Source organism: Hyaena hyaena, unplaced genomic scaffold (assembly GCF_003009895.1).
Source record: "Hyaena hyaena isolate Hyena2069 unplaced genomic scaffold, ASM300989v1 scaffold_35, whole genome shotgun sequence".
NCBI classification, from domain to species: domain Eukaryota; kingdom Metazoa; phylum Chordata; class Mammalia; order Carnivora; family Hyaenidae; genus Hyaena; species Hyaena hyaena.
This window is the reverse complement of record NW_024080667.1, coordinates 2508949-2524105: the sequence shown is the minus strand read 5'-3', so window position 1 is coordinate 2524105 and position 15157 is coordinate 2508949. Positions and strand designations below refer to the sequence as shown.

General features: G+C 43.1%; 1 protein-coding gene across 1 annotated transcript in view; it reads left to right on the top strand.

Annotated features, from left to right (window-relative positions):
* Positions 1 to 10437: 10437 nt before the first annotated feature.
* Positions 10438 to 15157, top strand: part of FBXO42 (F-box protein 42) — an 89633-nt gene continuing 84913 nt past the window's right edge. Inside the window, exon 1 of the mRNA XM_039229029.1 lies at positions 10438 to 10617. The gene's annotated coding sequence lies outside the window, so the exon portion shown is untranslated. The remainder of the gene's footprint in view (positions 10618 to 15157) is intronic.

Genomic DNA, 15157 nt, shown 5'->3' with positions numbered 1-15157 from the left:
CACCCCTCCCCGCGCCTGCGCCCTGAAGCGCGCCTCCGTCGCGGGCGCCGGCACGCAAGGCTTTACTCAATGGACCCCGCCCCTTGCCAAGCCCGGAAGAAGCGCCAGGTCAAGGCCCATGATCATCGAGAACGCCATCATGGAAAAGGGCAGAGGACACAGAAGGTTGCCATTTTTCTTAAGGGCAACGTGTTAGTTCTTGTACTGAATGGGAGCGCCCACGTGAAGTCATCGTCCTGAGTATGGAAAGTGTGTTCTTTGGAACCATCTTTTCTAAGGGCAGGCAATTACTGAAAATCTTTTTTTTTTTTTTAAGTGACCGGTAATGTTCGCGAACTGCAGATGACGTTTTTCTCAAAGTTCTTAAAATAGATTTATACAATAGAGGATGAAAAATATCTGCTGACGCATAACACACTTTATTATTTCTATGGGATAAGGTGAAAATCGTTACAGTTTTCCTTCACGTAAAGAATATTCCAAGCATCTGTTAACTAAAACAATAGTTTAAGTTGATAACAACCAGAACTAGAAAGTTCTCCGGAGTCTTCAGTGACAGATATATACATTAGCATTTCCTTAAACATTTACTTATGGATCTTCTTAAACGGTATTCCTGCTTTATTTTTCTCCAGTACCGAAGGAGAGACCTTGAACTTTAAAGTTCAACTTTGGACGCTTCCAACTTGAACAAGGTTGTGTGATCTTATGCAAGTTATTTATGGGTTCTGTGCCTCAGTTTCCCCAAGTGTAAAAAAGATAATAATAGTAGTAGTAGCTGCTTCAAAGGTAGATTGTAAGAATTAAACTCGTTACTGCTGAGAAGCACTGGACAGTGTTTGGCCCACAGTAAGAGTTCCAAGGCTTAGCTATTATTTTGGGGGTGGGGGAGTCTTGTGCCTCCCTAAGAAAACGTGCAATTCTCTACTCATCCTTTCTTTCCCAAAACACAAAAACAGGGAGGGAAGCAAACACCATGTATTTTTATTCTCATTGTCGTATTCCTATAGGCCCCCCAGTTTTTAAAAGCTGTCATTTGATAGTGTTGCATTTAGCTATTTGTAATTAAATTACCTAACTTGGAATGTGTGTTTCTTCTCATGCTTTTAGCATGTCATTAATCTTTCTAAAGTAACAGCTTCCTGTTGAGAATTTTTTATTATTTTTTTAAGTCTATTTATTTATTTTGAGAGAAACAGAGACCGTGTGAGTGAGGGAGGGGCAGAGAGAGAGAGAGAGAGAGAGAGAGAGGAGCCCAAGCAGGCTCATGCTGCCAGCCGTGCAGAGCCTAATGTGGGGCTTGAACCCACGAAACCACAAACTCGTGACCCGAGCTGAAACCAGGAGTCGGACACCCAACCAACCAAGTCACCCAGGCACCCTAAGAATTTTTGCAATATGTATTTCTAATAATTATTATATAAACTGCAATCATGTGTTAAATGTTACTAGTTTTTATTTAGAAGCGAGAATGACATGCTTACTAATTCTGGTTTCATGACTCCCTGTCTCTGAAATATAGATCATCTCTGTGTCCTCAGTCCATTGTTTTTACCTAGATGCTCATGGTGTGAGCCACCTACTGAATGGTAAAGACTCCCAAAGTTGACTTCCAGCCCTGACATGACCGGGTGTTTCCAATTCTTAATCTAGGCTTCTTATTGGCATCTCCACATTGGATATCCCATTAGCAGCTCAAATCCTCTCTGTCTAAAATATTATAATTTGAACAGCCTGAACAATGTCAGAGAAAAAAAAGATTTTGTCTTGTTCACTCTCCAAAGCTATATTACTTTGTTGGGTTTTTAAAAATATTTTACTTTTTAAGTTGATTTATTTTTTTTAATTTTTATGGTTTTTACTTTTTCTGAGAGACAGAGAGACAGCGTGAGCAGCGGAGGGTCAGAGAGAGAGGGAGATACAGAATGTGAAGCAGGCTCCAGGCTCTGAACTAGCCATCAACACAGAGCCCGACATGGGGCTCTAACCCACGTACCATGAGATCATGACCTGAGCCGAAGTCAGACGCTTAACCGACTGAGCCACCCAGGCACCCCTGATTTATTTATTTTGAGAAGAGCTGTGGAAAGAGGGAGAGAGCATGTAGACACGCTTCAGGGCAGGGCTGCGAGATCATAACCTGAGCCAATATCAAGAGTTGCACTCTTAACCGACAGAGTCACCCAAGCACCCCTAAAGATTTTATATTTAAGTAAGCTCTCCACCCAATGTGGGGCTTGAACCTACAACCTGGAGATCAAAAGTTGCATACTTTACTGACGGAGCCAGCTGACACCCATAGAGCTACATTTACTTTGAATACATTCTTCTGTGAACCCGTTGTCTTAAGTGAATTATCCTGACTGAGCCTTGGGGACAGAAAGGAGAATGAGACTGTTTATCAAGTCTCTCTAGTCTCCTGAGGCAGGATTCATTTTTCATCATTGCCGCTGATGCTTTTTTTTTTTTTTTTTTACGTCTCTGTAGTTGTAGAATGTCACCAGCAGAGGGAGATAGTTTCTTACAATTTTGTTATATTTGCCATTGCACCTTCACAAAGGAATTAGCTGGACATTCCTGAGACTGAATTTTCTAGGAGACCAGAAAGATAGAGACCTTGGAGACCATTTAAGCATGCATCAAAGGAAATAGCTTTTTTCCCACCAAATGGGCTACCAGGACTCCAGCCCTAGTTAATCGTATAGACTCCTTGACCTTGGCCAAGTCCCTTCCTCATCTGTAAAATGAGGGGATGGGGCCAAATAAGTTCTAAAATTGAGGAAGTTGTGGTGATTTTCTTCCATCAGGGGGAAAGCCCCAGAAGTTGAAGAAGTGGTATGTATAGATATTAGTGGATATCCTAAAACATGAGTTTCTCTTTCCTGTGAAATACATTTGATACACTATTCATGTTTGGAACTTGTACTCAGAACTGCAGGCACCATTGCTACATCACATAAAACACTCTGATGTGTGATAGGAATTAACAGCAAAGCCCATAGTGGGAAGTCTTTCCATCTAATGCACTAACTGAGGCTAGGTAGACAGTTGTGTTAAGAAATAAACAGGAAAGAAAGAAATGGCCAACTTACCAATATTTAAAGAATACATTACATACCTTTTGACCCAGCAATTGCATTTCTAGGAAATTTCCCTGTGGATACATTTGCTCATATGGAAATAACAAAAGTACAAGGATATTCTTTGCTACTTTGTTTATAATCACAAAACAGTAGAGACAAGTGTCCATCTCTAGAGAATTTATTTTAAAAATATATGGGGGCGCCTGGGTGGCTTAGTCGGTTAAGCGTCCGACTTGCGCTTAGGTCATGATCTCGCGGTTCGTGGGTTCGAGCCCCGCGTCGGGCTCTGTGCTGACTGCCAGCTCAGAGCCTGGAGCCTGTTTCAGTCTGTGACTCCCTCTCTCTCTGACCCTCCCCTGCTCACGCTGTCTGTCTCTCTCTCTCTCCTAGAAATAAATAAAAATATTAAAAAAATAAAAATATATGGTTCAGGGGCACCTGGGTGGCTCAGTCGGTTAAGCATCCGACTTCAGCTCAGATCATGATCTCATGGATTGTGAGTTCGAGCCCCGTGTCTGGCTCTGTGCTGGACCCTGGAGCCTGCTTCAGATTCTGTGTCTCCCTCTCTCTGCCCTCCCCTGCTCATGCTCTCTCCCTCTCAAAAATAAATAGACATTAAAAATAATAATAATAAACATATGGTACCTCCATACAAAGGAATAGAATGCAATTTGTTAACAAAATTTAGATCATCCTAAATATGCTGACATCAAATGACCTCAGAAAATTATAGTTAATTTTTTTAAAAAGCAGCAAGGTGGGCTGGTGGCTCAGTCAGTTAAGCACCTGACTTCAGCTCAGGACATGATCTTACAGTTCATGAGTTCAAGCCCCATGTTGGGTTCTGTGCTGACAGCTCGGAGTCCGGAGCCTGCTTCAGATTCTGTGTCTCCCTCTCTGCTCCTCTCCTGCTCATGCTCTGTCTGTCTCTCTCTCAAAAATAAATATTAAAAATGTATTTTAAAAAAGCAGCAAGGTAAAGAGCAGCACGTATAGTTTGCTGCTATCTGTAGGTTTGTTTATTTATATGTTATACATGTCCTTGTTTTTTTTTTTTTTAAGTAATCTCTGCCCCAAACATGGGGCTCACAGCCCGGAGATCCAGAGTCATATGCTTTTCCCACTGAGCCAGCCGGGAGCCCCTACATGTGTATATGTTTGTTGGTATATGTATCTCTGGAAAGAGATAAGGAATTTGTAATGGTAGTTGCTTTGGTGGAGGAGAGAGGTAGCTAGGGCGCTGGTAAGGTGGATTTACTTTTTATATGTCCTTTTGTACCTTTTGAATGTTGTTCTATGTTTATAGCTTACTTACCCTACGTAAGCATATACATAAGAAATTAATTTCAGTAGGGGCGCCTGGGTGGCTCGTCTGTTAAGTGTCTGACTTCGGCTCAGGTCATGATCTCACGGTTCGTGGGTTTGAGCCCCGCGTCAGGCTCTGTGCTGACAGCTCAGAGCCTGGAGCCTGCTTCGGATTCTGTGTCTCCCTCTCTCTGATCCTCCCCTGCTCATGCTCTCTCTCTCTCTCTCTCTCTCTGAAATAAAAAATAAAGAAATAAAAGATATATCTTAAAAAAAAAAGAAATTAATTTCAGTAGTTGATTATTGGAATAGACTCTGGAGGAAAACTTTTACACTTACTAGAGAGGCGACAGCCACTCCTCTCATTGCTTGTCTCATTGTACCCAATCATATCCCAATTAGCCTTCATACTGCAGATAGATTACTCTAAAATACTATTTTCATCATATATCCGTCTCCAAATCTCTATGACATAGAAGGGAATATCCAGTTTTCCTGCTGACATTTCAGACCATGTATAAACCGGCCTCAATCTTCTCTCCTCCTCTTTGCCAGAAGCAACATTGCACAGAGTTTAATAACCTAGGTTTTGAGGCTCAACATGACTCATCATCAGGGAAATGCAAATTAAAACCACGAAGAGATATCACCTCACACTTGTGAAAATGGCAACTATGAAAACGAGAAGAAATGACAAGGTTGGTGAGGAAGTGGAGAAAAGGGAGCCCTTGTGCATTATTGGAGGGAATGTAAATTGGCGCAGCCACTGTGGAAAACAGTATGGATGTTCCTCAAAAAATAAAAAAATAGAGCTACCATAACCTCTAGCAATTCCACTTCTGGGTATTTACTCAAAGAAAACAAAAACACTACTCCAAAAACATACAAGCATCCCTATGTTTATTGAAGCATTATTTATAATAGCTAAATGTCCATTGATAGATGAATGGATAAAGATGTGATATATTTATACAATTGAATCTTACTCAGCCATAAAAAAAGAATTAAATTTTGCCATCTGTGGCAACATAGATGGGCCTAGAGGATATTATGCTAAATGAACTACATCAGAGAAAGACAAATACTGTGTAATTTTTCACTTATTTTTTATTTCGAGAGAATGCACACATGCGTGTACAAGTGGGGGAGAGGGGGGGAGAGAGGGAGAGAGAGAGAGAGAGAGAGAGAGAGAGAGAATGAATGAATCCCAAGCAGGGTCTTCACTATCCACATGGAGCCCGACTTGGGGCTCAATCACAAACTGGGAGATCATGACCTGAGCTGAAATCAACAGTTGGATGCTTAACCAACTGAGCCAGCCAGGTGCCCCTGTATGATTTTACTTTTTTTGTGGGATCTAAAAAACAAAACAGGGATGTCTGCCTGGTGGAGCATGGGACACTTGATCTCGGGGTTGTGGGTTCAAGCCCCACATTAGGTGTAGAGATTACTTAAACAATAATTAAATAAACTTAAAAAAGTAAAAAAAAAAAAAAACGAACAAACGGAACAGAAAGAAACTGATAAATACAGAGAACAATCTGGTGTTTGCCAGTAGGAGGGGTCAGAGAATGGGCAAAATAGAAGGAGATGACAAGGTACACGCTTTTAGTGATAGAGATTTTTTTTTAAATTTTTTTTAATGTTTTATTTATTTCTAGGAGAGAGAGAGACAGCGTGAGCAGGGGAGGGTCAGAGAGAGAGGGAGTCACAGACTGAAACAGGCTCCAGGCTCTGAGCTGGCAGTCAGCACAGAGCCCGACGCGGGGCTTGAACCCACAAACCGCGAGATCATGACCTGAGCGAAAGTCGGACGCTTAACCGACTAAGCCACCCAGGCGCCCCAAGATTTTTTTTAAAATTTTAAATGTTTTTATTTATTATTGAAAGACAGAGAATGAGCTGTCAGTACAAAGCCTGACTTAGGGCTTGAACTCACAAACTGCAGGATCATGACCTGAGCTGATGTCAAGACTCTTAACTGACTAAGCCACCCAGGTGCCCTAGGCTCTAGTGATAAATTAAGACAACAAGGATACAATGTACAATGGGGAATATAGTTAATAATATGTAACAACTCTGTGTGGTAACAGTAACACATGGTAGATATATTGTGGTGATCACTTTGCAATGTATACAAATGCTGAATCATTATATCATATACCTGAAACTAATGTAATACTGTGTGTCAAACTGCACCTAAAAAAAAAGTCCTGGAGGCACACCTGTTGGCTCAGTCAGTTGAGCGTCCGACTTCAGGTCATGATCTTCTGGTTTGTGGGTTTAAGCCCCATGTCAGGCTCTGTGCTGACAGCTCAGAGCTTGAAGCCTGTTTCAGATTCTGTGTCTTCCCCTGTCTCTCTGCCCCTCCCCCATTTATGCTCTGTCTCTCTCAAAAATAAACATTAAAAAATTAAAAATAAATAAAAATAAAAAAGTTCTAGAGACGGATGATGGTGATGATTCCACAACCATATGGATGTACTTAACACCAACAAATGCTACACTTAAAAAGTGTAGGATATGGGGCACCTGGGTCGCTCAGTCGGTTAAGTGTCTGACTTCAGCTGAGGTCATGATCTCATGGTTCATGGGTTCGAGCCCCGCGTCAGGCTCTTTGCAGCCATCTCAAAGCCTGGAGCCTGCTTCTGATTCTGTGTCTCCCTCTCTCTCTGACCCTCCTCTGCTCATTCTGTCTCTCTCTCTCTAAAATAAAATAAAACATTAAGAAAAAGGGTAGGATAGTAAATGTTGTTTGTATTTTATGTATATTTTACCACAATAAAAATTGTAAGAAAGTACTTAGCAAAATTAACAACAACGGCTTTGAAGTAAAATCACCTGGGTTCAGACCTCTGCCTGTGATCATGGGTTGAGCTACTTAATCTTTGTGTGTGTGTGTCTCAGCTTCTTTTCTCTCTCTCTCTCTTTTTTAAAGATTTTCTTTTTAAGTAACTTCTGCACCCAATGTGGGGCTTGAACTCACAACCCCAAGATTAAGCGTTGCATGCTCCAGTGACTGAGCCAGCCAGGGGCCCCTCCTCAGTTTCATCAACTGCAAAATAAGCACAATAACTGCACCTACTTAACAGTTTGACATATAAGACCAAACAATAAACATCAGCTGTGATTATTATTGACAATTTTGTTTTAATAATAATACATTCTTCATTCTTATCACAATTTATAATTTCATATTGACTCATCGACTTGTTTATTGTCTGTCTCTCCCAATAACGTCAGGGACCTCCACAAGAGCAAGGGGCTTTGTTAATTTTATTTAAAAATATATTACTAGGGGCACCTGGGTGGCTCAGTCAGTTAAGTCACTGACTCTGGGTTTTGGCTCAGGTCATGATCTCATGGTTGTGAGATTGAGCCCTGCGTTAGGCTCGGCCCTGGCAGCATGGGGCCTGCTTGGGATTCTCTCTCTCTTCCTCTTTGTCTGCCCTTCCCCTGCTTGTATGTGCACACGTGCTTATGTGCTCTTTCTCAAAACAAATAAAAGAAATAAAAATATATGACTATACATATTACAAGTTTGGCGTATAGTAGGTACTCACTAAATATTTGTTGACTGAATGTTCTCTTAGTTGTCAAATTCCCAATGTGTTCACTTATTCAACACATATGTAGCCAGTCTCTACTGTATGCCCATCTCTGTATTAGATAATAAAGCTGTGAACAAACCAGAGCTGTATCTGTTGTTTTTGAGCTAGGAGATTCAGGGTGGAGTGGTTCTATGTTTTAACCTGTTCTAATGTGATTCAGAAATTCCAAACCAACTTGGGCATCAGAAGCCCTAACACGTTTTAGAAAAAGTCTGAGGTGAGGTCTAAGGCCGGCTCTGGAACCTGCATTTTTAAAAGGAAGCTTTAGGGGCACCTGGGTGGCTCAGTTGGTTAAGCGTCCAACTTCAGCTCAGGTCATGATCTCACAGTTTGTGGGTTCAAGCCCCATGTTGGGCTCTGTGCTGCCAGCTAGCTCAGAGCCTGGGGCCTGCTTCAGATTCTGTACCTCCCTCTCTCTCTGACCCTCCCTTGCTCATGCTGTATCTCTCTCTCTCTCTCAGAAATAAATAAAACATTAAAAAAATAAAAATATAAAAATTAAATAAAAAATAAAAGGAAGCATTAGTAGCCAGTCCAGTGTTTCTAACATTGAGCTCTATCAAGTATTTTGGTGGATGGTAGGAGTGGTCACAAGCTCTATGGTGATTTTTATGCTTGAGTTTTAATGACAGGATTTTATTATATTATTTATTTATTTAATTTAATTTTCCCCCAATATTTATTTATTTTTGAGAGAGAGAGACACACACACAGAATGTGAGAGGGGAGCAGCAGAGAGAGAGGGAGACACAGAATCCAAAGCAGGCTCCAGGCTTGAAACTGCCAGCCCAGAGCCTGAATTGGGGCTCAAACCCACAGGCGGTGAGATCATGACCTGAGTCGAAGTTGGCACTCAACCGACTGAGCCACCCAGGCACCCCTATTTTATTTTCAATGTTTGTTTATTTATTTTTGAGAGAGAGCAAGTGGGGGAGGGGCACGTGAGAGAGAGAGCAAGTGAGAGAGAGAGAGAGAGGAGAGAGAATCCCAAGCAGGTTCAGCACTGTGAGATCATGACTGAGCCGAAATCAAGAGTTGGAGGCTTAACTGACTGACCCACCCACACGCCCCTTAATGACAGGATTATAATATTTCTTGTACCAGTTGCAATTGCCAAATTTCTATTACACAGTGACATTTCCATGTTTCTTACCTGAAAGACTTGAGTTTCTTTCTTTTAAAATTTTTTTAATGTTATGTATTTATTTTGTATGTGTGAGAGAGAGAGAGAGCAAAGAGGGGAGGCGCAGAGAGAGAGAGAGAGAGAGAGAGAGAGAGACCACGAATCCCAAACAGGCTCTGCACCATCAGCTCAGTGACCCACATGGGGCTCAAACCCACAAACTGCAAGATGATGACCTGAGCCGAAATCAGGAGTCAGATGCTTAACCAACTGAACCACCCAGGCACTCAGGAAAGACTTGAGTTTCTTAAATCAGTGTTTCTCATACTGGGATTCCATGAGTATATCCCCAAGGGGTTTCTGCATTATTCAAGTCTGAGGAACACAGATCCAGTACTTTCTAGAGTGAGGCTTACCCAAGTCTCCTCAACAGCACTTGCCCTCTCAACTTGAGAGAGGACTTGGGTTCTGACCCAGACCTATGTCCTCAGAGGTATTCCAGAAGGTCCACTTTATTCCAGAGTGACTGGCGGGCAGTTTAAGATTCCTTCAGTCTCAGGTTCAAGGGGTGAAGACTGAAGCCCCTGGGCTCTGTATCTCTGGCATTTCCTTAGACCATGCATGAGTCCATGAAGATTCTCACCTACACACCAGGTTGCTCCCTTGGAAGCGGTACTTTGCTGGACCCCATTGCCTGGTGACAGTGACACCATAAAGTACTGGAGCCTGGGAATCATATATGCCTAAGTCCAAATTCTGTCCTGCTTCCCACACCCTCACCGTGCCACTCAGATGTGTGGCTTTGGGAAAATGTACTGATAGTACTTTGCACCTCAGTTTTCCTCATCTGATAAATGGAGCTAGTAGCAGGTCGCACAATGGTTGCTTCCGTTAAGGGACACTTTGATCGCACGATCAAGGCACGTTGTTTCCCTTCTCACGTTGACTTCCAAGAGCACTTCCATTCACCACTACCTTCCCTTGCGCTCATCAGGCCTCCGGGGTTGCAGATGAGTTAATTCCAGGCCAGGGGTCTATCACAGTCTCGAGTGTGCGTGCATCTCTGAGGTCGGTTCCAGGGACCCAAGAAAAGCGGACGCTTTCTTCACTCCAGCTTCACACCCCCAGGCGGCGTTCCAACCTCTGGAGAACCTCTGCCCAGGACCACAGCCCTTCCCAACATGGCTCCACCGCTAGGCCGCCTCGCGCGGTCCCGCCGCGCTGACGTCTGTGCGAGCGCGTCCTCCGCGCCCGCCCCCCGCGCATGCGCATTCCGCGCTGTCTTCTCCCGGCCAGAGCAGCCTCAGCGGCGGCGGCGGCGTTTGAGTGGAGGAAGATGGCGGCTCCGGGCGGCTCGGGGTCCCGCCAGCTGTGAGGAGCCTGAGTGCGGCAAGCGCGGCCTGAGGCGAGGCGCCTCCCCTCTGGTCCTGTCCCCGGCTCCCTCGTCGCCGTCGCCAGCGGAGCGAACCCGAGAGCGTGGCGCGGGCTGGGCCAGGTGAGGCCTCTCCCCCTCCTGGGGCCGCGGCGGGGAGCGGGCGCCTTCTGCCCTTTATGCCCCAGGCCCGCAGGGGGCAGGGGGCGTCCCGGGTCCCGCCCAGGGCGTGCATCCTGCGCGGGGGTGGGTGCTGGCTGGCCCGGGGGCCTTGCGGTTGTCATCCTCGGCCTCCCTGGGTTAGGCAGGGAGGAGGAGTGCCCCTCTGAACCCGGCCCCTCTCCTCGAGCAGGGCGGTACGCGTCCCCTCACCGGGGCCTCCAGAGGGGATATGACCTGAGCAAGGCTGGCTGTGAGGGTGTCAGTCAGATCATCTTCCACCCAGCCCCCGAATCCCGTACCGCCTTGCGCGGAGGAGCCGGAGCCCAGTGTCTTCCAAAATTGGGGCTGCGGCGAGGGGCCCAGCATCGTTGACGCTGAAGCTGCGGAGGAGAGGTTTTTGGAATTGGCTTTAAAAAATAAAACGCAAGCAGCCTGTCTAACCGCTTAGCTTTTTGGGTGTTCGTTCGTCCAGCTAGGTGGGAACTGCGGGTCTCCTTGAGGGAGACAGCAGTCCACGTTGTGACTGTGAGAATTGTGCGGAGGGAACGGTGGAGGGTGGGAGCGGGTCTGAAAACGGAGAGCGGCCCATCCTGAGATCTTCCCGGGCTCTGCAGGCGAACTTAGGTGCTAACGGAGGTTTCGTTTGTTGGCAACCTTTGTTATTTTTGAGATTCGGAATAGCCGGGTGCTTTTGTCTGTTAAATCTCCCGAATTTTGGTAGGAAGATCAAAGCTTCCTTTTCTTAATTGCCGAAGTCTTTGGAGTGTTTCGATGGTGCGATTCTGATTGCTCTGGGTGAAGATTCAGACACCTTGCCAGTTCCCACTTGCTGGCAAGGGCCTTGTGCTATGCCTGTAATTCCTTTTTGAGAATAAGTTTTCGTTATCCTGCAGTTGCTAATTTGGAGATTTTGATTTCGTTTACCTCGCTGGGAAGCCGGTTTAAAGCCTTGTGGCCTCTTCCTTGGAGGACGGTCCAATCAGTTGGAATTGTGCAATGGGCGATTGTTGAGGCGACCGCTTTGGGCTTGGACTTACCGACTCCCTTTATAACTTAAATTTGTTTTGCTCATGTTTAAAATGATGACATCATAGGTAAAGGGAGAAGGAAACCAGAGGAGGAAATACCCCATTTAGAGCTGAACATTTAAAATTCATTCTGTAGCTTTTACAGCGAATTGTGGCTCTCTGTCAAATCCCTAACTTGGAGCATATGCATGTGTATACTCTGATCGGATGTCCTTTGTATTGTGTGCTGTCATCTTGTACCCCGTAAACTGTTTGCTTTTGACAAACCCAGTATAAATCTGTTACTCAAGCTACGTCAGCCACGGATGTTTAGTCTACTTCAAAAAGCTTTTAATTGTTAAAATGACAACTGTTTGGTTTAATATTAACTGATTCCTTGTTTTTTTTCCCCTTAAAGCCTTTCCCATAGAAATTTGTCGATTTTCTTAGTGCCTTTCATAAGTACATAGACGTGAGCAGATAACCTCTTCCTCATCATAATTTGAGAGCCGCTTTACATTTCAGTTTGCTAGTAAAGAGTCATGAAATTAATGCAGTAGAAGATCCTGATGGTTTGACATTATGCATCTTGGCATAATGTGTTGCATTGTTGTGCTAAATCATCATCAGGCATTGATGCAACTTCATGACTTCCATGACATCATTCATTCTCCAGCGTTTTGCCTTTTGCAATTCTTTACCTTCCCAGAGTCACAGAAAGAATAGGATCAGGAAAAAAAAAATAGCTTAGGATGCTCTTTACTGTCTGATTTCTAAAAGAGCCTTTGTATAACACTGCTTTATGTAGTTAAAACTCTTGTGTCAGATTCAGGGCGGTGGGTGATTCCTACCTATTAATGAAGAGCAGGCACAGAAGATGCTAGCAAAGCCTCTGGGTTTTAAAAGAATATTGAGGTCACAAGGAGAAGTTATCTCAAAGATGAACAAATCCATGATTATCTTTTGTGATTTCAAGGTTGTTTCAGTCTGCGCATTAACAATTCTTTATAAAACCAGAAACCATTTGGTTAACTAATGCCTTTTCCACTCCAAGGTTGTTATGTGAGTCAAAAGAGGTAATGTTTTGTGAAAGTTCTTTGTAAAATAGAAGGTAAACGGAAGAATGATTATTCGATGATCAGTTTTATGAAAATCCCTACCGAGGGCCCTCTACAAAGTAGGTACTAATGGTTCTAAGATAAGACATCCTTTGGTCTCAGGTTGCCTCTAGGCTGGCTGGGGAGCCAGACAAGGAACCCAGTTAAGTATATTGTGGCGTGAGAAGTGAGAAGTGCAGGGAATCCAACCAAGGGAGTCCAGGAAGGCTTCTCAGGACCAGGATTACTCCCAGCCTTTCCTATTCTGCAGAAAAATCTGCCTTTTGTGAGTGACTTGCTTTTTATAAAAACGGAAAAAAAATTTTATTATGAGTTCTTTCCCCCTTTTATTCATTCACTGTCATGACACTTCCCACACAGTCTGCCCCAGTTATGATTTCTGCATTCTCAAAAATCCAGCAGAGTCTTGGGAGAAGCTGAGAGTGAGTCATACTCCAGGCAGCAAACACAAACGTTGCAGCTGCAGTTAAAATATCTCAGATTACTAAATGGTGACAACTTTAGAGTGATGCTGTTTTTGTTTTTGTTTTGTAAACTGGCACAAGAGGTACTATATGATTTTAATTCGATCATGTTTGGTTAATGTTTAGTTGTGAGTCCCTTAGGATGTTGACTATAAGTGGTTATTAGCACTGTTTCCTTTCTCGAAATAGTAAATTCAATGAGAAGGTCCTTTGGCTTTTTGGGCGAAGCTGACAACCTAAACTGGAACTCTACTGAACTATTTTATAGAATCTGTTCATGTAGCTTGAGGTTGCTTAGAATCTGTGATACTAAATTTCTGTGTCCCAATGCAAGTTCCTCATCTTAGTGCTGTGGTAGTTTTATAATTAATTAAGCATGTTGTTCCACATATCACAAAAATTTTATGAGTTTTTGGATGTGTAGAATCTTTAAGTGGTACAGTACTAATTGAACATTTATAATTTGGTAATACTCGTGTTTACATGTTACCATGTAAACACTCAACGCTGAAAATGAGGGCTTTAATGTTGTGGTTGATAGAAAAGTGAGAGTGATGTGTTCATTTATTTTTCTGCATTGTGAGTTTGTTCCACGTACAAGGACAATGGACAAGTCATTTAAATATTGCCCAGGGGTGCCTAGCTGGCTCAGTCGGTGGAGCTTGGAATTGAGTTCCATCCAGCTGCACGTTGGGTGTAGAGATTGCTTTAAAAAAAGTAAAATATTGGGGCGCCTGGGTGGCTTAGTCGGTTAAGCGTCCGACTTTTGCTTAGGTTGTGATCTCGCGGTTCGTGGGTTCGGGCCCCGCGTCGGGCTCTGTGCTGACTGCCAGCTCAGAGCCTGGAGCCTGTTTCAGTCTGTTGACTCCCTCTCTCTCTGACCCTCCCCTGTCATGCTGTCTCTCTCCTAGGAAAAAAAAAAGAAAAAAAGCATGCAACTCTTGATCTTGGGGTTGTGAGTTCAAGCCCCACATTAGGCATATGGCTTACTTTAAGCCAAAAAAGTGTTGGGAAAAAAAAGAACTAAATTGTTTTTAAGTGGCCTTCTAAATGTCTTATAAAATTATGACTTAGTGACATTCCTGTAGTTTAATTTTGCACTTCCGTATTCATGCATGTATTGGAAAGCAAATTTGCTTTGGATTTTGATTTGTTCTGTATTGAATTTTTACTTTTTAATTTGTAAAGTTTTCTCCCAAGTTTTTATTTATTTATATTAAAATTTATTTATTTATTTTGTTTATTTATTTAGAGACAGAGACAGCACGAGTTGGGGAGGGGAAGAGAGAGAGGGAGGAGAGAGAGAATCCCAAGCAGCCTCCACACGGTCAGCACAGAGCCTACGAACCATGAGATCATAACCTGAGTTGAAACCAAGAGCTGGATGCTTAACCCGACTGAGCCACCCAAGTGCCCCTTCTCCTGTTTTTAATTTAATTTTTTCCAGTGCCGCTTTTGCTTCCAAAGCGGAAGTAATCTTGTGATGCTTTGATGCTTGTTTATTTATGATAAATATATAGATTTTATATAATAATTGGTTACTAATAGATTTTTACATAAAATTTTAGTATTCTGGACAGTAATGTATCTTATCTTTTAGTAATACATAAATTTGAGGTAGTTCAGTTAATTTCAGTAAAGGCAAACAAGATTTAGTTTCAACTATTAATATTCCTTTAGAATATTTAATATTTTGGATACTTTTTTAAAAAGTTTATTTAAAGTTTATTTATTTTGAGAGAGAGAAAGAGTGCTGAAGGGGCAGAGAGAGGGAGAGAGAGAAAATCATAAGCAGGCTCTGCACCATTAGTGCGGGGCTCAAAGGCTCAAACCATGAGATCATGACCCAGGCTGAAATTGAGAGTTGGACTGAGCCACCCAGGTGCCCTATTTATTTATTTTTGAGAAAGAG